General features: G+C 44.9%; 1 protein-coding gene and 1 pseudogene across 2 annotated transcripts in view; one reads left to right on the top strand and one right to left on the bottom strand.

Annotated features, from left to right (window-relative positions):
- Window positions 1-22,804, top strand: part of LOC134927913 (serpin B5-like) — a 201,677-nt gene that overhangs the window by 33,328 nt on the left and 145,545 nt on the right. The window contains exon 1 of one of the 2 annotated variants that reach the window (XM_063923029.1): window positions 11,326-11,463. The exons of the other annotated variant lie outside the window; for it this stretch is intronic. The gene's annotated coding sequence lies outside the window, so the exon portion shown is untranslated. Of the gene's footprint in view, window positions 1-11,325; window positions 11,464-22,804 lie in introns of those variants that run through there. 2 annotated transcript variants of the gene reach the window in all.
- Window positions 5,733-5,851, bottom strand: LOC134930427 (5S ribosomal RNA; annotated as a pseudogene).

The raw sequence follows: 22,804 nt of genomic DNA, 5'->3' as shown, positions 1-22,804 counted from the left end.
AGAGCATAGGAAAGGGGAAAGAGTATAACTGTAATCTTTATTATACCTGTTGTTGGGGTGTCCTCGTTTATGAGAAAGGGTTGGTATTCATAGATGGCACACTTAGCTGTTGAGCGATGTCGCTATTGCCTGGCCCTGTCGCGCCACGTCATATCCGATGAATACTTCCGGCGTCATGTTGCCTGGATACGGGGCGCCCTAGGTTCTTAAGGTGACGTCACTTTCATTCTGGGCTAGATTAAGGCGTCGGGGTTAGCGCGTCCCGTTGCTCGGCAACCGAGCGTATGCGGGACGTTGGGTCTGATCAGCGAGTGGGACTGTGTTAGAGCTCCCACGAGCCGATCTGTGGATTATAGTCCTGCGGGCTGTCAGGTTGATAGTTGAAACTGGGTCTACATTAATTCTAGCCAGTGTTCAAAAAATACTTTATTCTTTATTATTTATTTTTTATTTCTGCATTTTTTTGTGTATATTTGGATATTGTTTATATCCTGCCCTAAGTAGAATTAGTTCTTTTTATGCAGACTTGCCATGTCTGCTGGATGAGATAGGGCAGCTGAATTATTTATCAATAGACCCAAACCGGGTGTATGCTAATAAAAGAGAGAGAGGGAGGAAGTAACTGGGAATTTATCGATTAATACCTTGATATGTGTACCCAAATGATGAAATAAAGATGCCTATATTAGCAAAGGTTATGATGATAATACAAATGCAAAGGAAACCATAGTTAGTTATGGGTTATGTGGGACCAGAAGGCTGGGGAATTAAGATAAGAATGAGGGGTCCTGTGGGTGCTAGAGTGGGAACAGGTGTGTGTGTGAGAAAATGTGGTGTTGAGGGTGATATGAGGTGTGTGCCCTTTGATTAGGGCTGATTGGGCAGGTTAATAATTGGGATGGAGTGAATACGGTGATGAAGCTCACCATAAGGGTGGGAGAGGGTGTAGGCATCTTATGTGAATAACAAGTGAGGTAAGCGTGTCACAGACACATGAATGAAAGTGTGGTTGGACATGACACCCTTTAATTCATGGGTGAGGATGTGATGAGTGGAAAGTGTGGTAATAGTGTGAACTTGTGTCACAGGGACATGGATGTGGGGTTAAAAATCACACCAGTAGTACTTGGGTGTGGAAAGGGTGAATGAACCTGCGGGGAGGGGAGGGGGGGGAAGGGGGGGGTTTTATTAGTTAGGGGAAGAGGGGATAGGATGAGTGAACCCTGTAGTGCATTAAACTACTTTAAACTGTGCCCTTTGTGTTATAACTGGTCATGGTAAAGTGAGTAAAAACATGTGTAGAACGTGATGCGGATATAAGTGGTGAGAGGAAAGGAGGGAGAGGAAAAGAGAATGTGGGGGGGGGGGAGAATTATAATAATAATAAGAATTGGTATGCTATCTGGTCACCGGTGCCGGATTGTTAATTTTATCATCGGTGCCCGGTTATAAGGCGAAGGGATAAGGGGAAAAAATAACCGGTCTACTGGTGGTTCACCAGTACCTGGTTGTTGGGAATAGTCTGATGAATGCTGGTCATAAGTTAACCTATGAGAAAAGGGAGGGCAGGCGGGTAGGTTGAGAAGACGAAAACGTGGTGATTATAGGCGTTAAACAGTAGGTCTTGATTGTATAAAGTCAGGTCACAATTCAAAGAAAGGCACTGTAATTTATGCTCTCATTAAGGCCCATTGGTTTGTAAGTATTTAATTTAAATATCCACTCTGTCTCTTTCTTTAGTAGTTCTTTGGTCAAATCCCCTCCTCTGATCCCTAAATGGACTTGTTCCAGGCCGAATACTCTGAGGTCTTTTTGGAAATCTGTATGACAGGTGTGAAAATGTCTAGCAACCGATGTCAGTTTTCTCATTCGTGTGAGATCACTGGCAGCATTCCGACAAGTTCCCACGTGTTCGAGGATCCGCTCCTTAAACTTCCGAGTCGTCATTCCAACATACCTCAAGTTGCAGCTACATTCAATACAGTAAATCAGACTTTGTGTGCTACAGTTAAAGAATTGTTTGATAGATATTGATTGACCGTAGCGATCTGTTACTGTATTTATTTTAGCTATCTGGGGACAGGCTTTGCAGTGTCCACATGGGAAAGTGCCTCTCAAGGTGTTAGATCTAATTGTTCTGGACTGAAAATGACTTCGTACAAGGAGGTCCTTGATGTTCCTGGACCTCCTCCAACTCATTTGGATATTGGTGTCTATCCATGGTGCCAGGGTCTCATCAAGTTGGAGTATGGGGAGATGTTTTTCAATCGCTTTTTTGATCTGTCTCCATTCCGGGCAGAAGGTTCCAATGAATCTGATCTTGTCATCTGGCTTATTTGAGGTCTTGGTTGGGAAGATGAGAGTGTTCCTTGGTATCTTGGTTACCTCTTTATACGCTCGTTTCAGAGATCTTTTACTGTACCCTCTTTCATGCAGTCGGCGAGTTAGTTCTTGGCTCTTACGTTTAAATACCTCATCTTCAGAGCAGTTTCTTCGGAGTCTGAGAAACTCCCCTTTCGGTATGTTTTCCACCGTTGGCGGGAAGTGTGCGCTGGTTTGAAATAGCAGGCTGTTGGTGGATGTCTCTTTCCGATAAAGTTCCGTAGACAAACTACCTGTGGCAGATTTATAGATATTGATGTCAAGAAAGGCTACTTTTTCCTGATTGATGGTATATGTAAGCCTTATATTGAGATCGTTGTTATTGAGAAGCTGAATGAAATCCATTAAGAGGTTCAGCTCCCCATCCCAGATGACAAAAATGTCATCTATATATCTGAGCCATAGCATGACATGTTCCGTATATAGATCGTTAGTATCAGTGAAAACATATTTCTGCTCCCACCAGCCTAGGAATAAGTTTGCATACGTGGGCGCACATGCTGCCCCCATAGCCGTACCCCTGACCTGGAGATAGAATTGTTCCTGAAATGTGAAGTAGTTCTTCTCCAAAACGAAAGCGAGTAGATTGTGCAGGAAATCACTAAATTCCCCCTGTTTGTTACTCTCCAAGAAAAACTTGGTTGCATTCAAACCAGCCTTATGTTCAATACTGGTGTAAAGTGCCTCGACGTCCAAGGTTACCAATAGGAAGCTGTCCTCGAATGTAATATCGTGAATCTTACGGAGTAGGTCAGAGGTGTCTCGCAGATATGAGGGTAATTGTAGAACATATTCTCGGAGATGTAAATCCAAAAAACGGCTCGGTTGTTCAAGGAGGCCTCCGTTGCCTGACATGATTGGTCTTCCGGGGGGGTTTCATTAAATCCTTATGAGTTTTGGGAAGGAGATAGAAGGTTGGAGTTCTGGGATTTTTTACTGAGAGGTAGGCGTGTTCTTGTTTGGTGATAATTCCTGATGATAGTGCTTCTCCAATGAGATTGGTGTACTCATTCTGAAATCGGATTGTTGGATTATTTAAAAGCCTTTTGTAACATGTTGTTTGTTTCAATTGTCTGAGTGCTTCTGTTACATACATATCTATCGGCCAGAGCACTATATTTCCCCCTTTGTCTGACGGCTTAATTATTACATCATTCCATTCTCTTACTTCTTTCAGTGCCTCCCTCTCATCATAAGACAGATTCGGAGGAAAGTAGTAATATTTCCGGTCTCTTCGATGTTTGATCAAGTCGAATTCTTTGGAAACCATGTCTAGAAAGACCCGGATTTCCGGACTATTGTTGTCTGGTGGGAAGAATGTCGATTTGGCCCTACACTTTGGGCGTTCTCCGTGGTCGGCTGTCGAAGGTTGTTCGGACTGCAGATCTTCTAGGATTGCCACCATTTCCAAATCCTCTGTGTTCAAGTTAGAAATTCCCTCTGCCTCTTCAAATCTGGGGGTTCGATCACTAAAGAATTTCTTTAGGAGTAACTTTCTCCCAAAGAGTCGCAGATCTTTTTCCCACATAAATCGATCAAATGGTTTAGTGGGAGAGAAGGATAGACCCTTACCCAACACTTTCTTTTGTTCCGGAGAGATTGTTCTGTTTGATAGGTTAATGATTTGTAAATGGTCAGTGGAGGATGGATTCAGCGTACCTTCCTCTGTCGTTCCGGATATCTTGAGGTTCTGGGTGTGTCCCAATTGCCGCTTCTTCCCCTGTCTCTTCTTTCTCCCCCTCCTTGTCGGTCTATATTTCGATTTCTGCCTCTTTGTTTCTGACCTTGGCCTAAAAAATAAGGTGAGGCTTCCTGATCGTCTGTATCATAAGTCGAGTGCGTATCTCTTGTGGGTTCATTGGTTGAGTCGTCACTCATAGAGGACTCGAATTCTGAAAAGGTGGGATCCTCTGGTTGTCTCCTATCTCTGTACCTTGTGGGTCTCAAATTCCATCTGAAGATATTGCCCTGGGTAAAATCTTGTTTATCCCTCTGAAGTTTGTTCCTTTTTCGGTCTCTGATTCCACTTTCATATATTTCCAGGTCCTTCTTCAATTTTTCAAAGGTGGTCTGGAACGGGGGGTCTTTCTCCCATTTCTCAAGACTTTTACCCAGTTCTTCTATCTCTTTTTCAACCTGGTCAAGGATCAGTGTGTCATGTTTGACCAGTATGTGAAGTAGATCACTGGAACATTTTAGAAGAGCCGCCTCCCATTCAGTTTTCAGGTTGGCCGTTGCTAGAGGAAAAGACGGGAAAATTTTGGGTCTCAAACCCCTGGGTACTATTTTGTGTTTGATATAGTTCTGCAATGTGGTAGTGTCCCAGGTTAGGCGGATCCTCCTTTGTAGTGTTTTGTGAAGTTTAGACAGAGGGCTCTTCCAATCTATTGAAGTCCGGTCAGGATCATCTGTGTCAGAAAAGAGATCCTCAAAGCTTTCAGTGTTCCTGCGTCTTGTTAGTTCAGACTTGAGTGAGAAGGTGGTCATATCTGGGAGCGTGGTATCCGGTGGATATTGAGGTGGATATTGATGGGTGTGTATAACAACCGAGAGAAAAAGGTTCTCTGATTGGTGATATAAGACTAAAGGTTGATAATCTGACCGTGCTGGAATCGGAAGCTGACCATATGGTCAGGGAAACAACGTATCTCACAACATAGATATGATTCCGCACTGGTTCTGAGTTTTCACGAAAAATAATAACAATAGTAGAGTACCAGAATGACGTATAATGTGTACATATAATTCGTTTTTTGATGAATGAGTCTGGTGGTGCACCCAGAGTCAGAGGCGAGCTAGGAAGAAAAGGAATTACAGAAGACTCTTGTGTGGGTGCACTCTTGTTTAGATTGTTAATATGACAATATTAAAACATAACTTTTATTATCTCATAATAGTTAGAAAAAAATCCACACTTTTATAATCCACTTGAATTAATTAGACAAACTATATTGTTACCCATGTAGACCACAAACATCTATGCGAGGTGTCACCCCTATTTGATGGATCTATTGGGAATTTTTATCTCACAAAAAATTGGAAATGTTCTGGTTAGTCTATGTTATTAGACTCAGGAGGGATGTAGACACTCAGGCTCTACACCCTGATCCTATCCCACCAGCACAAGCTCAGCTTGTATTAATAAGACCTCCAAGGGTCATTGATCCGAAGTATTATCAGGAGTATAGATCTTTATTCGCATTGGCAAATGTCAGATCTGTGACATATCAAGGAAAACGGTACTTGGAGAGAGTCAAAGTTTTGGTGACACAGGTCAAGTAGGTGAGCAGAAAGAGATGATTGAAGAAAATGTGGTGATCCTGCTGTTGGTTTCAAGTCGAGAGGGTCACGAGTTACAACACCGGGTATTCTCTGGGGGTCACCCTCACAGATACTAACCCAGCCCACCACCGTTTTGCTTCCAAGATCGGACGAGATCGGGCTCTGTCGGTGGGGTATGGTAGTAATTCACTGGGCCTTCTATAGCCAACTCACCAATGAGAGTGCACCTAAGGAAGATTCGGGAAAGAGAGAGAGTAGATAAGGGCGGATCTGCTGTCCATGTTAGGCACAGGGTAACCTGTGGATCATGGATGAGAGTCCGCAGATATATGGAGAGGAATGAGGGTATAAAGGTATAGAGAAAAGAGAAAACTTGATGTCAAATATTATTTTTCGTGAAAACTCAGAACCAGTGCGGAATCATATCTATGTTGTGAGATACTTCAGGAAGAGATGCCAGTTCCTTTTAAAAGAAAATGGATAGGGCCGAAATCTGGACCTTAATTGACCCTAATTTTAAGCCCATAGTCACTCCCGACTGTAGGAAGTGAAGGAAACGGCCCAGCTGGAATTCCTCTGTAGGGGCATTCCTGGCCTCACACCAAGCAATATATTTTCGCCATATACGGTGATAATGTTTTGCTGTCACGTCCTTCCTAGCCTTTATCAGCGTAGGAATAACCTCATCCGGAATGCCTTTCTCCGCTAGGATCCGGCGTTCAACCGCCATGCCGTCAAACGCAGCCGCGGTAAATCTTGGAACAGACAGGGTCCCTGTTGCAACAGATCCTGACTGAGAGGCAGAGGCCATGGGTCCTTTGTGAGCATTTCTTGCAGTGCCGGATACCAAGTCCTTCTTGGCCACTCCGGAACAATGAGTATTGTTCTCACTCCTCTTTTTCTTACGATTCTCAGCACCTTGGGTATGAGAGGAAGAGGAGGAAACACATAAACCGACTGGAATACCCACGGTGTCACTAGTGCGTCCACAGCTATCGCCTGAGGGTCTCTTGACCTGGCGCAATACATTTGTAGCTTTTTGTTGAGACGGGATGCCATCATGTCCACCTGTGGCAGTTCCCAACGACTTGTAATCTGTGTGAAGACTTCTTGATGAAGTCCCCACTCCCCCGGGTGGAGGTCGTGCCTGCTTAGGAAGTCTGCTTCCCAGTTGTCCACTCCCGGAATGAACACTGCTGACAGTGCTTTCCCGTGATTCTCCGCCCAGCGAAGAATTCTGGTGGCTTCTGCCATCGCCACCCTGCTCCTTGTGCCGCCTTGGCGGTTTACATGAGCCACTGCGGTGATGTTGTCTGACTGAATCAGCACCGGTTGGTTGCGAAGCAGAGGCTCAGCTTGACTTAGGGCATTGTATATGGCCCTTAGTTCCAGGATATTGATGTGCAGACAAGTCTCCTGACTTGACCACAGACCATGGAAATTTCTTCCCTGAGTGACTGCCCCCCACCCTCGGAGGCTTGCATCCGTGGTCACCAGGACCCAGTCCTGTATGCCGAACCTGCGGCCCTCGAGAAGGTGAGCACTCTGCAGCCACCACAGAAGAGACACCCTGGCCCTGGGGGATAGGGTGATCAGCCGCTGCATCTGAAGATGCGATCCGGACCACTTGTCCAACAGATCCCACTGAAAGGTCCTTGCATGGAACCTGCCGAAGGGAATGGCTTCGTAAGACGCCACCATTTTTCCCAGGACTCGCGTGCATTGATGCACCGACACCTGTTTTGGTTTTAAGAGGTCTCTGACCAGAGTCACAAGCTCCTGAGCCTTCTCCGCCGGGAGAAACACCTTCTTCTGGTCTGTGTCCAGAATCATGCCCAGGAAGGGCAGACGCGTCGTAGTAATCAGCTGCGACTTTGGAATATTCAGAATCCAGCCGTGCTGTTGCAACACTTCCCGAGAGTGTGCTACGCTGATCGGCAACTGCTCTCTGGACTTCGCCTTTATGAGGAGATAGTCCAAGTATGGGATAATTGTGACTCCTTGCTTTCGCAGAAGCACCATCATTTCTGCCATTACCTTGGTAAATATTCTCGGTGCCGTGGACAGACCAAACGGCAACGTCTGGAATTGGTAATGACAGTCCTGTACCACAAATCTCAGGTACTCCTGATGAGGTGGATAAATGGGGACATGCAGGTAAGCATCCTTTATGTCCAGAGACACCATAAAATCTCCCTCTTCCAGGCTTGCAATGACCGCCCTGAGCGATTCCATCTTGAACTTGAACCTTTTCAGGTAAATGTTCAGGGATTTTAAATTCAATATGGGTCTGACCGAACTGTCCGGTTTCGGTACCACAAACATTGTGGAATAGTAACCCCTTCCCTGTTGAGGGAGGGGAACCTTTACCACCACCTGCTGGAGATATCATTTGTGAATTGCCGCTAACACTACTTCCCTTTCTATGGGGGAAGCTGGCAGGGCCGATTTGAGGTAGCGGTGAGCGGGCATCACTTCGAATTCCAGCTTGTATCCCTGAGACACAATCTGTATAGCCCAGGGATCCACCCGTGAACGAAACCCACTGGTGGCTGAAATTTCGGAGATGCGCCCCCACCGCTCCTGGCTCCACCTGTGGAGCTCCAGCGTCATGAGGTGGATTTAGTTGAAGCCGGGGAGGACTTCTGTTCCTGGGAACTAGCTGTATTGTGCAGCTTCTTTCCTCTACCCTTGCCTCTGGCAAGAAAGGACGCACCTCGGACTTTCTTGCCTCTTTGAGATCGAAAGGACTGCATTTGGTAATACGGTGCTTTCTTAGGCTGTGTGGGGATATATGGCAAAAAATTTGACTTCCCAGCCGTAGCTGTGGAAACTAGGTCCGAGAGACCGTCCCCAAACAATTCCTCACCCTTATAAGGTAAAACCTCCATGTGCTTTTTTGAATCGGCATCACCTGTCCATTGCCGAGTCCACAGGACCCTTCTGGCAGGAATCGACATTGCATTTATTCTAGAGCCCAGTAGGCAAATGTCTCTCTGGGCATCCCTCATATATAGGACAGCGTCTTTTATATGCCCCAGGGTCAGTAATATAGTATCCTTGTCCAAGGTATCAAGTTCCTCAGATAAAGTATCTGTCCATGCTGCTACAGCACTACACATCCAGGCCGACGCAATAGCCGGCCTTAGTAGGGTACCTGAATGTGTATAAATGGACTTCAGGATACCTTCCTGCTTTCTGTCCGCAGGATCCTTTAGGGTGGCCGTATCCTGTGACGGCAGGGCTACCTTCTTAGATAAGCGTGTCAACGCTTTGTCTACCCTAGGGGAGGATTCCCAGCGTAACCTGACCGTTGGCGGGAAAGGATATGCCATAAGCAACCGTTTGGAAATCTGCATTTTTCTATCTGGAGATTCCCAAGCTTTTTCACATAACTCATTTAACTCATGTGAAGGGGGAAAGGTCACCTCATGCCTTTTTCCCCCAAACATATAAACCCTCTTGTCAGGGACTGGGTTTTCCTCTGAGATGTGCAATACATCCTTCATTGCTATAATCATGTAGCGGATGGCTTTAGCCATTTTAGGCTGCAACTTTGCATCATCGCCATCGACACTGGAGTCAGAATCCGTGTCGATATCTGTGTCAACAATTTGGGATAGTGGGCGCTTCTGAGACCCTGACGGCCTCTGCGCTGTAGGAGCAGGCATGGGTTGAGACCCTGACTGTCCCAAGGCTTCAGCTTTATCCAACCTTTTATGCAAGGAGTTTACATTATCATTTAAAACCTTCCACATATCCATCCAATCAGGTGTCGGCGCCGTCGGCGGAGACACCACATTCATTTGCACCTGCTCTGCTTCCACATAGCCTTCCTCGTCAAACATGTCGACACAAGCGTACCGACACACCACACACACAGGGGATGCTCTTTTTGAGGACAGAATCCCCACAAGGCCCTTTGGAGAGACAGAGAGAGAGTATGCCAGCACACACCCCAGCGCTATATGACCCAGGAATTACACAGTAACTTAGTGTTTACCCAGTAGCTGCTGTATACACTGATTTTGCGCTAAATTTATGTGCCCCCCCTCTCTTTTTACCCTCTTCTACCGTGATTCTGCAGGGGAGAGTCTGGGGAGCTTCCTCTCAGCGGAGCTGTGGAGAGAAAATGGCGCTGGTGAGTGCAGAGGAAGAAGCCCCGCCCCCTCAGCGGCGGGCTTCTGTCCCGCGATTTTGTGTAAAATAATGGCGGGGGCTCATGCATATATACAGTGCCCAACTGTATATATGCTCTTTTATGCCAAGAGGTACTTAATTGCTGCCCAGGGCGCCCCCCCTTCCTGCGCCCTGTACCCTACAGTGACCGGAGTGTGCGGGTTTAATGTGGGAGCAATGGCGCACAGCTGCAGTGCTGTGCGCTACCTCATATGAAGACTGGAGTCTTCTGCCGCCGCTTTCAAAGTCTTCTTGCTTCTCACGCCGGCTTCTGGCTCTGCGAGGGGGACGGCGGCTCGGCTCCGGGATCGGACGACCAAGGGTGCGTTCCTGTGTTCGATCCCTCTGGAGCTAATGGTGTCCAGTAGCCTAAGAAGCATGACCTATCCACAGTGAGTAGGTCTGCTTCTCTCCCCTCAGTCCCACGTAGCAGAGAGTCTGTTGCCAGCAGATCTCTCTGAAAATAAAAAATCCTAACAAAATACTTTCTGTTCAGCAAGCTCAGGAGAGCTCACTAAAGTGCACCCAGCTCGTCCGGGCACAGATTCAAACTGAGGTCTGGAGGAGGGACATAGAGGGAGGAGCCAGTGCACACCAGTATTCCTAATTCTTTCTTAAAGTGCCCTGTCTCCTGCGGAGCCCGTCTATTCCCATGGTCTTTACGGAATCCCCAGCATCCACTAGGACGTTAGAGAAAATTAATTAATTATTATTATTAATAATAATAATAATAATAATAATAATAAAAATGGGGGGGGGGGGTGTCTTGTAATACCAGTCTTGTTTCATAACATTCTGTTGATTTAGCACAATGTTATACTTGACTTTTGATATCGTTGTTCGAGTGTCAATAAAGCTTTCCCACATTGAAAATAACTGTTCTGTCTTCTTTTTTTTTTTATAAAGGGAAGATTATATCTTAACTGTTTACTTTCATATATCCAGACTCTCCAACATGACCCGCCCCACTAGGTACAAAATGCTCTGTTCCTGGACTTCCCTCTTAATTTATGATTTCCATCACCTGTGTTGAACTAGTTACATGATAAGAAAGCTGTTTCCTCACAGGTGATGGCAATCATACATTAAGAGGGAAGTCCAGGAACAGAGCATTTTGTACCTAGTGGGGCGGGTCATGTTGGAGGGTATGTATATCTTCAGTAGGAAGATCACCTTTGTACTCTGTCCTTATCCCCACAAGTCTAAAAAAGAAATTGTAAAAATGCCTTTTTTTTTGCATTTCTATTAGTTGTGGAAGCTGCTATAATTTGTATGAAATATTCAGATACAGGACAACTATTAGTGCTGAGAATACTGGAGTTCACAAGACTGTAGCCAAAGACAGCAGTTGGTTGCACAAGCATGTTTTTCCTTACAGCAGTACAGCTTCATTAAGCCACTACCCTAGTGTACTTTTTATATATGCTGCCAATACTTATCATTTTTGTTGGGTAGGAAAAGAACTGACTCATACACGCCTTCATACATGTCGATGGGTGTGTTACTTGTGCTCAGGTACAATTACAGATTATTTCAGCACCTTAAGGCAGTAGCATAACTACAACGCTCTCTCTATTGTATAGCTCTTTCTGGATCACTCTTTTGTCCGGATATTACCAGGTGAGATTCTATATTTTATATACATTTTACACACTTTCTAAACTCTTTTTACTAGTGTATGCTGTTTTTATATACTATACGCAAAAAAACAATTTGTCATGCAAAATATATTGCTTGTTAATGCTTGTTATAATGAATTGCTTAACTTATGTGATAAGATTATATTATTACCTCCTCTCATATCACCATATTACACACAGACCATAATGTGTAAAGACCATAGATTACCTCTTTTATTCAATACACTGTTGTTGTAGGAGTAAAATAAACATTTATATGAAGTATAATGACTTTTTTTTTTTTAAATAGAAGCAGGTAAATATAGATGATTTTGTCTGCATGCAAGGCATAAATTGGGTTTCTAATTAACTAAAACCACGTGGTGAGTGTTATATTGCTGTATCCTGTTATTATCCTTATTATAAGGCTGTTAGCATACATTTCTTGCCCCTGAGCATTCAGTTTACTATCATTTAATGATATACTGTTAGTAAAGGAAATTTTAAATAAATCTTACAAATGATAATATTATAATTATTTAATAGTTTCATTAACTATATACCCAACTGGATCCCCCCGGGTCCACTCTTCTGAGGTGCAGAGAGGATGCATATGCAATGGAGGAACTCACACACAAACTCTATAGATGCACCCAAAGGAGTGAATGAGAATCACTGGGCCCTCTCCCAAATTTTGCATGAGGCACAGATCCGTTGTGTGCACGTGTGATCCTGTGTGTTTATTCTGTATGATATATTTGAAGGTTTTGATGTCCCAAAGCGTGTTTGACATTGTGGTTGTAAATTGAAGATAATGTTTAGGGGCTGATATATACAGTATCACAACCAACCATTAATGCTACCTAATAAAACATAAAATAGGGAAATTTAAAAATAGATAAAAATATACTAATTGTTTGGTATACAATATACTGCATTCTACATTTCTAAATCTTCTTCTACACACAGTAACCTAGTTATTTGGCTTGATCACCAAAGACCAGGACTGTGGCCCCATTGGTTACATACATGGTGGACAAATTTCTGTAGATCTGCTTGTTTGTCGATTAAGATCATGGAGATACCTGCCTCCGGGCTCCAAGCCCTGAAAGGGCACCTGTATGTACAGCAGCACCTGTGTGGTTCACAGCAGGATACAAGTGTGACCGCTGTTCTTCCAATAGAGCTCTGTGGTGCAGCCGCTGCTGTAGCTGCAGCGTTAACCAGTCTGTCCCAGGAGCCTGTGCTGCAGCAAATGATGGTGCACCCACTACTGCTGCTGAACTGTGAGATGGAACCCGCCAGTGAACGCTGATTTTGCATACTGCAGATGACTAAATCACAGTATAGCTGGAGCCCTGCCAATTCACTGTGGGCTCCGATCCCTGTAGACCAGCTGAGGACGCTATATATACTGTAATTATGTAAGTCATGCGTGTACACATACACACACACACACACACACACACACATTTATTTTACTTTTTTTAAAGGGGGGTGGGCACCAAAATTGAACTTGCCACGAGCGACTGGGATGAACTACCACCCCTGTATAGGGTGGGATATATCCAGCATTGCATTTTGAATGCGATGCATCCTGCCACTTGGCAGTGTTTATTAACACCATGTGCATGAAGATTGGCAATTATTTACACAAAAGGCAGCTCTTCCAATATGAGATAACCTTTGCGGTGTGTGGACTTCCGGGTATATGACCCAGGAGTCCTACTGCACATGCGTGACCGTATGGGATTTTTGCGGAAAGAAGCCCATTGGCTTATATTAGGCAATGCCATCTACCGATGATACAGATGACGTCACCTATTGGGTATAAGCTACAGAAAGTTTCAGTTTCCAAAGCTTAATAGATATGGGGATTGCATTCAAAATATAACCACCAATGGGATTATTGGTAAAACACATTTTCTAGTCATTTCAATTAAAAGTCGACATATCCAGGTAAGTATTTAATTGTGCAAGATTGTAAATGTGCAAGATGATGATGTACTAATTTGATATACTGTAAAATACCGGAATAGCCCACATACTGTATTTGCAACATGGACAGTCAGGTTAAGAATCAACATGAGAAACATTATCAATATGGATAATATCCAAAAGAAAAGAATAAAACTAACAGTTAACAGTTACAAGTATATATAAATCGATTATCATAGAATTCTGATTGCAGATAACCACTTGCCCCATCTAGTCTGCCCCAACCACATGTACATGTAAGTACTAGGGATAATTTTTGTTGGATGCCAATTAACCTACCAGTATATTTTTAGGCTGTGGGAGAAAACTGGAGTACCCAGAGGAAACCCACGCGAGTATGGGGAGAATATACAATCTCTAAACAATTAGGGCCATAACAAGGATGAAACATTTTATATGTATTCCAATCAGTATAAAATAAAACATATGGAGAAATATATGATGGTGAAACTACAATTTACATTAAAGGACATCTGTTAATCTGGCTTTCCAATACAGTATTTGTACTAAGTATAATTTCCACAGTCCCTCCACATATTTAATACAGTGACATGGTGTGATCAAAAAGCAGAGTTGCCACTGAATGGAAAGCACACTTTAATGTAAACCTGTGCATTGTCCTTTTGTGAGAGAGGTTGTACATGCACTTAACAGATATAATTTAAACTAGCTGAATACCTGTGCTTCGCTACAGGATGAGGATGGTAAATTAGAATTATAGTTGTTTGTTAATTTAAATTGGCATATCTTGCTTCCCTGACCCTTTTTGTGTAGTAGCCAAACCCCATTTTTAGTCCCCCAAGGGACCCTGCTCTTCCTACTATACAACTCTCAGTCTATGGCTTCTTGCTGCCTCCATTCCCCTCCTCACATCATGTCAGTGCCCTTGTGAAATGATCGATTTATTTAGTTTCTTATATAGCTCAGCACGTTATGCATCCCCTGATATACTCTGTGCTGCTGGTGGACTCTGCTACTTCTACTATATAACTCTCAGTTTGTGGGTTCCTGTTACCTCCATTCCCCTCCTGACATCATGTCACTGCTCCTGTCACATGCAGCCCTGTCCTGCCTGATTTATCATGCATCTCCTAATATACTCTGTGCTGCTTGGGACCCTGCTCCTCCCACTATATGACTGTCAGCGTGTAGCTTCCTGCTACCTCCATTCCCCTCCTCACATGTCACTGCCACTGCCACATGAAGCCCTGTCGTCACTGACATATCATGCATGTCCTGATATAGTATGTGCTGCTGGCTCACCCCTACGGGTGCTAGGGATGTCTTACCCCCACAATGTTTGTTCCCAGATTGTAAATAATATGTGTACCAAGTTTGGTGTGAATTGCTCCAGGCATTCCAGAGTTATACTGTCTACTGAAATACTATGTGCTGCTGCCACACCCCTAGGGTTGCAAGGGGTGTCATACTCCCACAGTATTTGTTCCCAGATTGTAAATCATATGCAGTGGTGCAAGTAGAAAAATTGTCTTATAGGTACTGTGTGCGCACGCCAAAAATGGGTTTGACCAAATGCCACATGGGGCATGGCCAATGAAAATGGGGGCGTGGTACCCATATGGGGAGAGGGGTAGATACACATATGACCCCAATAGTGCCAGATACATATTGCCCCACAGTGCCAGATATATATTGCCCCATAGTGCCAGATATACATTGCCCCACAGTGCCAGATAGACATTGCCTCACTGTGCCAGATACACAAATGCCCCCAGAGTGCCAGATATACATTGCCTCACAGTGCCAGATACACAAATGCCCCCACTGTGTCAGCTATACATTGCCCCCCAGTGCCAGATACAGAAATGCCACCACAGTGCCAGATATGCCCCAGTACCAAATATGCCCCCAGTGCCAGATACACATGTCCCCCCAATGCCAGATATGCCCTCAGTGTCAGACATGCCCCCAGTGCCAGATACACATGTCCCCCCAGTGCCAGATATGCCCCCAGTGCCAGATACACATGTCCTCCCAGTGCCAGATATGCTTCCAGTGCCAGATATGCCCTCAATGCCAGATACACATGTCCTCCCAGTGCCAGATATGCCTCCAGTGCCAGATATGCCCCCAATGCCAGATACACATGTCCCCCCTGTGCCAGATACACATGTCCCTGCAGTGCCAGATATGCCCCCCAGTGCCAGATACACATGCCCCGCCCAGTGCCAGATATGCCCTCAAGGTCAGATATGCCCCAGTGCCAGATACACATGTCCCCCGCAGTGCCAGATATGCCCCCAGTGCCAGATACACATGTCCCCATTGCCAGATATGCCCCCAGTGCCAGATACACATGTACCCCCCAGTGCCAGACATGCCCCCAGTGCCAGATACACATGTCCCCCCAGTGCCAGATATGTCCTCAGTGCTTTGGCTGCTGGTCCGCGAGATCTGATTGTCTCACGGGCCAGCGCTGAATTGAAGGAAGACACTGAGGGGCAGGAGAGGCGAACGCTGCGCTCTCCTCCCCTCGCAGCAGCGGCGCCATGGTGAGCAGCGGAGGGAGGGAGATAGCGGTGAGGAGCGGCGGCCCGTCGGCGGTGGGTACGGTGTACCAATGGCTAAATTCTTAAGGGTACTCCATACCCACCCGTACCCACCCACTTGCACAGCTGGTCATATGTGTACCAAGTGTGGTGTAAATTGGTCCAGACATTCTGGAGTTATGCTTTCTCCTGAGATACTCTGTGCTGATGTCCCACCCCTAGGGGTGCTAGGGGTGTCTTACCCCCACAGTGTGTGTTCCGAGATTGTAACTCATATGTGTACGAAGTTTGGTGTAAATTGCTCCAGGCATTCCAGAGTTATGCTGTCTGCAGAAATACTCTGTGCTGCTGCCTCTCCTATAGGAGTGCTAGGGGTGTCTTCCCACACAGTGTGTGTTCCCAGGTTGTAACTCATATGTGTACGAAGTTGGTGTAAATTGCTGCAGGCATTGCGGAGTTATGCTGGAATATACATATACACATACATACATACATACACACATACATTTTTGGCGATTTCCGTGGATAGGCAGAGACATTTGTAAAACCAGGTCTTAGCAAGCACCTGGGACCTAAGGAGAAGCTACTTGCCAAGTTTCAAGATTGTAGGCCTTGTGGTTTTAGAAATTTCAGGATGAGTAAATCAGTGAGTCAATCTCCTTTTTTTGCCTTTTATATATAGATTATCATTAAATCAATATAGATGCTCATTTCGTTCATAAGAGGCCTATTCATCATTGGTGGAAGGATGGCCCCTGATGATTATGTATCCATCTTGCCATGAGTTGTTGCAGTGGATACTTAATTACCAGAGCAATTCAATATTGCTCTATTGTCGGGACAGCTTCTCCGAAAAGCAGCTGCTACATAAGTGATACTTACCGGTGCCCATCTGGCCAACTGCCAAAGGTCATGCTGTTAACTTGGATCCCTCTTCGCAGCACATGACCTTGTTCCCATAAGAAGGAGCAGCGCTTCAAAAACCAGTACCATCTGAAGATGGCTTTGGTTCTTACAAGCAAACTCTGAAAACATTCAGTTTTCCAAGATTTCTGAATACTAGGTGGCCCATTTGGTGCCTAATAGTTAATGGGTCCATTAGTGAACTAGTGTTTCTACATGGTGACGGGTTCGTTAGTGATAATGAATAGGCCGCTAAATGTTGGCCACATTTCCTGTAGCTAACAGAGGCCCAAATTTATTAGGCATTAAAAAGGGATAAAGTGGAGCACTTAAAGAGTGATAGTGCACCAGCCAATCAGCTCCTAACTGCCAAGTTACCGGATGTGTTTGATAAAGTACCAGCAAATCAGTTCCTGTCATTTTCATTCTTTAAGTGCTACACTTTCTCCTATCTTAAGGCTTAATACATTTGGGCCAGTAAACCTTAACCATGGGCTAATCAATACTATGAGTATAAGAACCTGCCACTTTCGAATTGATGGAGATTGCTGCCAAAATTTAACAGAGCAATTGCTGTAAATTGTTTTACAGATTGCTCTGAAAAGGGCTAACATGATTTATTTCACATAAAGATGTTTATCTTTTTATAGCATTTGATGATTTTTACAAGATTCTATTTAAATTCAGCATCAACAACAGATAAAGTCATATATTGACAGCAGATATTCGATCTCATAGTTTGGTAAAATTTTACCAAATTGCTCCAATGTTTTTCATGTATTAGTTCAAAATTACCTATGCAGTCAATCACATTTTAACAATAATTGACAACATTATTGAGCACATTAGAAAATATTTTTGGTAGATGATCGTAATGACAGATGGTATTAATCTTCTGGTATAAACATCATTAATACAGTATAATTAAATAAAAACACACTAACATGATATTTTGTGTGATCTGTGAACAATCAGAGCCGTAAAATATTTAGGCTGAAATAAAGTTGGCAAAGTAATTAGCTGAATAAGCAGGAAAACAAATTAACACCCATTATATTCATTTGCGCTGTGAAATCATCCAGGGCATCTGCCCTAAAATGTTGGTGTTGTTGTTTGGTCACATTTAATTTATGCTTAATAAATGAGAAGATCAAACTTGTAGGAAAGATACATTAACATCTGATGGTAGGGTGGAGAAGCAATAATGTTTAGATTAAATGTTGTGGAATCAGCAATTAGAATGGGAGCAACAATGAAATCAGTATAATTAACACAATGTATGAAGATGCTATGGATATATACATACATATATCAGTCCCAATGTAATGAATTGAGTCTCCGGCTGATGCAATACTGGTGTACATCCACCAGGTGTTGCTTTTAAAACCTCCATTGCGCCTGTGTGAAGTCTCCAGTGTAAAGTGAAACAATAGATATACTGTAATGTAAGTTTAACAAGCCTTACCATGATACCAGTTGTTTTATTACACACTGCAAATTTTGCTGTGCTTTTGCTGGGGCACTCATGATCACTCATGATATACTGTATACTATATATTACATTACAAATCTCTTTATTTTGCACACCATGACTTGTGCCGTGTTCTCAGACCTTGCAATTTTGCGGTGACAGTGACACAATAATACCATGCTTATACAGTACTGCATATGGCTGGGGCAGTCATGATCACTCACAGTAACTACAGTACAAGTGTAAGCAAAGAAAAAGGGTTTGTTTTTTCCTTTGAGCTGATTGCGTGCATCTATGCCCCACTGAAAGTGACACTGAACTGTATTGTATTGTATATCTGTGTAAAAAGTAGCACACACAGCTTTTTCTAATTTTCCCAAAACAAGTTCTGTCATGCTTCGTATACAGACTCAGACATGCACACAGATATACCAAATACCAATAAGTTGTGAAAAACGCTGTGGTTGCTGTTTTTTACACAGATATATAATAGAAATGTGGCTTTTCAAATTACAAAAAGTCAGACTCAGACATGCACACAGATATACCAATCAGTTGTGCTTACAATGAGTGAGATCACTATGCCATTGCAGATGTCAATAACCTGTCTCCATGACTCTCTTGGCATAGTGGTATCGCTGATGGCTACCATGCCCTTGAGCTAGGGTTTGATTCCTGCAAAGGACAAGATGTTTTGAAAAACAATTTAGATTACTTCTCTGATACCAATTTTATGCTGGATATACTGTATACTATACATTGCAAGTCTTATTTTACTGCACACTGCGACTTGTGCAGTACGCATTGTTCAGCCACCACCGATCAACAATTTCTGCAGTGTGCTCACATAATGCTAAAATTTCTTACAAATGAACACTGGGCCCCAGGATGGCTGTAACTAAGAATGACAATGCAGAAAAAGATCTGCTTGCATTGAACTGATTGTGAGTCTCTGACACACACAACCAGCAATACCTTATGTGCATTGCTATGCTAATAGGATGCACAAGCAGCTTCTGCTGATATGTGGCATGCCTATACTTTGTGTGAGACTGCGGCTGTATCTGCATATGAAATGCTACGTTGCAGTGATTTCCAGGAAAACACTGGAACGTAGCATTTCCTATGCAGATACATCCGCAGTCCCACACTGAATATAGGCATGCCGCATATCATTTTAATCAGCAGAGTCTGCTTGTGCATCCTATTTGCATAGTGATGCGTATAAGATTAATTTGCGGCAAACAAAGACACACAACATTAGCAGAACTGCCTGGAAACTGATGGCTCACTCACACCAGACATCTTGCGGTGCATGCACAATGCTACTGTCTGTGCCTTCTGGGTTCCCTTCCCTCAACCAAAGCCAGCATGAGCCATTCATTTACACAGTGTACCAGCCATGTTGTGTTTGTCATTTACTAAGCAGTACATCCAGTCCGAGAAATCACAAGTCGCAACTGATTGGTATATGTGTGATGAGTCTGCATACAAAGCATGACAGAACTTGTTTTGGGAAAAAAGAGTGTTATCTTTATGAGACTGAGTTTACTGTACTTCTTCCCTGGCCTCCCCATTGCTTTGCTAGGCAGCCTCCCCCACCTCCAATCCCACCCACTATGAGACTTGTGATTTCAAAGGCATGGTGTACTGCTTAGTAAATGACAAACACAGCACGGCTGGTACACTATGTAAATGAATGGCTCATGCTGGCTTTGGTTGGGGAAGAGAACCCAGAAGGCACAAAAGGTGTGTTCATTTGTAAGCAGGGGTGTCAGAATTTTTTTTGGTTGGGGGGGGGGGCAAGATAAAATCTCTGTTTGGCGCCCCTAGCTTCTGGCCACCATAGATGGGTCGCTTGCACCTGTACGGAACTCTTTGGAGCAGCTGAGAGTGAGTGGCCCCTTGTGCACATTACATCTGGTAGAGCCCCTTATAAACATTATGCCAGGTAGAGCCCATTACACACATTGCACCTGGTGGAGCCCAATACACACATTCCACCTGGTAGAGCCCATTATACATATTACGCCAGATATAGCCCATTATACATATTACGACTGGTAGAGCCCATTACATGTTACACATTATGCCTGGTAGAGCCTATTATACACATTACACCTGGTAGAGCCCATTACACGTTACATATTACGCCAGATATAGCCCATTATACTCATCTGCTAGATAGAGCGCTTCCTCTTCCTTACTGCTCCTCTCCCTACTCCTTTCACACAGCCAGCAGCTATGCTGCTGCTTACCTCTGCTGTCACGAGCAGCACGTCTCTGCAGAGCATAGACACTTCAGGAAATGAGGTGGGGTTGGCGGAGCACATGGGGAAGGAAGATTCAGCGCTGCCTGCTGTGTAAAGTAATAGCAGTGGTGCCGGACACACCGCTGCAAGCAGGGCCGGCCCCAGCTTAATTATTTTTGGTAAGCATATATAGATTTTGACTTCCGGGGGCGGAGCCAGCTAGCATGGCCGCTTTTTAATGTGGCTCCTCCATACTCCATGCGGAATCCCTCACAATCCTCCCCATCTGCGGGACCCACTGAAGAGACACCTATACCATCTGGTAACTAAGCTCTCCCTGATCAGAGGGATATTAATATTGTGCGGGAGACCCGTGTATTGCCCCGGAGTCAAGCCATCGGACCTGATGGCCGGCACTGGCCTCCACCTGTAACCCCCGCTGTATCCCGTGGACATTAACCGCGGCCCGCCGCTGCTAATATAACGGCACCCGACCCCTGACTCTGTACCTGACCCGGTCTCTGTGGTCCCGCGGGTAACCGTCATCGTAGCGGGACGCGTGGAGACGTGGATGCACACCCGTTCCAGCCCGTACCTCTGCTGAGTTTCGGAGCGCGCCATCCACGGCACCCAGCTGACCGCTGCTCATCGACCCCGCTCCCGCAACTGTATACAAGCGGCAGCGGGGCTCTGCTGCCGCTCCCAGTGACTAACCTGCATCCTTCTGCACTTGTGAGGCGGGAGACTCGGCGCGGATTACCCGTGAGGGGTGCGGCGCCCCAACGCTGATGCCCGGACCTGTCTCAGTGCAGTCTGGGACCCTGCTCCTGCACAACCGCTAGCCGTGCTCCTTCTGCCGGGGTGGACCTACTCCTGCCGGGACTACACAGTGGGCTGATCGTGAGAGGTACCTGGAACCATCCCCACCTTGTGACTCCTACGGCCTCATTGACGGCACTGACGGGGATCCGGCTTGCCTGCACTGGATGGAGTGCTCCTTCCCCCCCAGGTACTAACACTGTGTGTCTACCCCACTCCCTTTCTTTCTACTAACAGACCCTGGTCTCTTTTTCCCCCTCGTCTTTGCTCCGTTCCCCCCTATTGTGTTTTCCAACTCCCCAGCACCATCCTCCCTAGCCCACTCCATTTCTCCCTCACTCTTCCCCTGCTCCTCCCTGTACCCACGCTTCCCTGGCAATATTGTGATCACACTTATGATTACTACCCGGATGGGTGCCCACACTTTCCTGGCACTGGGGGAATTATTGTGCTTTCACACACAACTACTACCCGGACGGGAGAGGATGCAGCTCCATATCTAACTGCAAGACCTCATTATTAACAGTTTGTTCTTACGATTACAAGGGACTGCTAGGTGGCTGCCACTGAGAAGAGTGTACATTGACTTTAACCAGGCTCTGATTATTTATCCAACTCCCTCGACACCTCCCCAGGGCGAAGAGGTCACTTGCCTTTATTGAGGTGACTTTTGTTTTTTGTGTTCACCTACCCCGGTTTTCTACTGGACTTCCTCTACTCGCATACCTTGAATTTTATCAATAACCATTATTATTTTTCAATTACCAGTCCCCCTCTTTTCTTGTTTAGGAGTCCAGAAATTTTACTATACAAAGACTTGTCATAGGATTCACAGTGCTGCATTATACCACTGGAGGGGGGGGGGGGAGGGAAGGGGGAGGGGGAAGAATATGTTTCTGATCTTTTACAGTGAAAACCCTCTGCGACATTGATTACCTATTTCTCTTGATATGTAACCTTTTAGTTGCCACGGTCTGTCATACCTTTTGGGTATCAGTGTTTGTGCTTTAACTACTACTCAGAACATTGCACAATTATCCAAACACACCCACTGTTATATTACGCTTAGGGTAATTTTTATTCTAGTACTTACCGTTTGATCTCTAAGATGTGACCTTGCTGACTCCCAGGGGAGCGGTCTCTCTCTTCTATTTTGTTATATCAATCCCGGGTTGGAACCGTTTTTATCCATTGATACTTTGGAATTAGGGTCACTAAACTTCTAGACCGGTGTATGGACAAGTTCCTTAACAAACCACTGTCCTCACTCCCACCCAGAACTACTCGTACCATGGTTAATCCCAAAAAAACGCAGGCGAAGCCTGGCCCCTCTCCACCTTCACCGCAAGGTAGCTCCTCTCCTGTACATTCAGCGGGGGAGAGAGGAGG

The sequence above is a fragment of the Pseudophryne corroboree genome, chromosome 5 (genome assembly GCF_028390025.1).
Source record: "Pseudophryne corroboree isolate aPseCor3 chromosome 5, aPseCor3.hap2, whole genome shotgun sequence".
In the NCBI taxonomy this organism is placed as follows: domain Eukaryota; kingdom Metazoa; phylum Chordata; class Amphibia; order Anura; family Myobatrachidae; genus Pseudophryne; species Pseudophryne corroboree.
This window is presented reverse-complemented; position numbering and strand designations above follow the sequence as displayed.